This window comes from Micropterus dolomieu, linkage group LG02 (assembly GCF_021292245.1).
Source record: "Micropterus dolomieu isolate WLL.071019.BEF.003 ecotype Adirondacks linkage group LG02, ASM2129224v1, whole genome shotgun sequence".
NCBI classification, from domain to species: domain Eukaryota; kingdom Metazoa; phylum Chordata; class Actinopteri; order Centrarchiformes; family Centrarchidae; genus Micropterus; species Micropterus dolomieu.
This window is the reverse complement of record NC_060151.1, coordinates 5,345,427-5,347,393: the sequence shown is the minus strand read 5'-3', so window position 1 is coordinate 5,347,393 and position 1,967 is coordinate 5,345,427. Positions and strand designations below refer to the sequence as shown.

Sequence of the window (1,967 nt, the reverse complement as noted above, 5' to 3'; positions counted from 1 at the left end):
CCTGTATTACAGGATCTGATGTATGATCACCTCTTGTATAACTCACTCTCCTTTTCCATCCAATAACTCAGGGTGACCAAGGAGTCAAGGGTGCCGATGGCGCTCCTGGTAAGGATGGTCCCCGTGGTTTGACTGGACCAATTGGACTTCCCGGACCTGCTGGAGCCACCGGAGACAAGGGAGAGCCTGGCGCCCCTGGAGCTGTCGGACCCGCTGGAGCCCGCGGAGGCCCTGTAAGTACCTGTCTGTTGGTCTGCCTTTTCTCAAGAGCAGAAGGCGAAGCTTCAGTTCCCTAGCTGACTGAACCTTGAAATCCTTGAAATCCTTGGTTGACTTGCCTCCTCCTCCTCAGGGTGAGCGTGGAGAGGCCGGACCACCTGGACCCGCTGGATTCGCCGGACCTCCTGTAAGTCACTTCTTCATGAATGTCCTAGCTTCACTTACCAACTGTTTTTTTAGCTTGAAGCTTCAACGCAGAAGTAACTGAGAAATCATTTATCTCTCTTCATCCACCACTCTTCTACAACAGGGTGCTGATGGACAGCCTGGTGCTAAGGGAGAGGCTGGAGATAATGGTGCTAAGGGAGATGCTGGTCTCCCCGGCCCTGCTGGACCCACTGGTGCCCCTGGACCTCAGGTTTCTAAACTCATACATTCACACCTCATTATAGTATAGAAAATCCAAAAAGTGAGATGATTCTGAAAATCAAAAGTGTCCATGGCTACATTACCTGCTACTGGTTCTCCCATGTTGACACTTTGTGTCCTCTCAGGGTCCCGTTGGAAATACTGGCGCTAAGGGAGCCCGCGGACCCGCTGGACCTCCTGTAAGTCACCACATATCTTCTACTCTGTCCTTGGTTTTGATCTTTTTCTATTGTTTGCACTGACAGCTCTGTTTATCTCCCTAGGGTGCTACTGGCTTCCCTGGTGCTGCTGGCAGAGTTGGACCTCCCGGCCCCTCTGTAAGTCTGTCTCTAATGTTATTAGCCATTCTTGTTCCTGTGGCAGGGCTCAACCACTAGGATGGTTTTCAACATTGTTGTATTCCCCCTAATAGGGCAACCCTGGACCTCCCGGAGCATCTGGACCATCTGGCAAAGAGGGACCTAAAGGAAACCGTGGTGAGACTGGACCTGCTGGTCGCCCTGGTGAAGTGGGTGCTGCTGGACCCCCAGGAATTTCTGGAGAGAAGGGTAGCCCTGGTGCCGATGGTTCCCCCGTAAGTTACCTTTAACGCAAAACCCTCAGAACAAACTGGAATAGTAATTGTAGGAGCCTCTTTTTCTCAACCAATAAATGACTAGTGCCTGATATGATACCAGCTACATTATCACACTAATATATCACACATTACATTTTTAGTAGTAGCACTGAATAACACAACATGCAGATCTTGGTTAGGTGTTGTTTGCAGCCTTGATGTCTAACCATGTTCTCTTTGTCTCTCTCTGTTGCCCCCTACAGGGTAGTGCTGGTATTCCCGGACCTCAGGGTATTGCTGGACAGCGTGGTATTGTTGGTCTGCCTGGACAGAGAGGAGAGAGAGGTTTCCCTGGCATGCCTGGACCTTCTGTATGTTCCTATTGTTACTCTACAAACTCTACAAAACTACAAACTTCACAATTGATTTCATGGAACCAGAAGTGTCTTTAACCAGCTAATAGGATGTTTAGAATCCCTGGATCATCTGATCCAATGAAAACTTTCTACTGGTTGCAATAATTTAGGGCCTCTGCCAAACACAAAGTAAAGTTTCTGAAGATTGTTTTTAAATAACAAATGCACATTCAAATGCTCCGTACTTGTATAGCGTCTTTCTAGTCTTTTCGACCACTCAAAGCGCTTTTACAGTACATCTGCATTCACCAGTCACACACATTCATACACTGGCGGAATAGCCGCCAGGGGCAAATCGGGGTTCAGTATCTTGCCCAAGGACACTTCGACACGCAACCAGGGGGAGC

At 48.8% G+C, this 1,967-nt stretch overlaps 1 protein-coding gene across 1 annotated transcript in view; it reads left to right on the top strand.

The window, feature by feature from the left end:
- col1a1a (collagen, type I, alpha 1a) overlaps positions 1 to 1,967 on the top strand; it is a 23,777-nt gene that overhangs the window by 16,500 nt on the left and 5,310 nt on the right. The gene's annotated exons all lie outside the window — the stretch shown is intronic.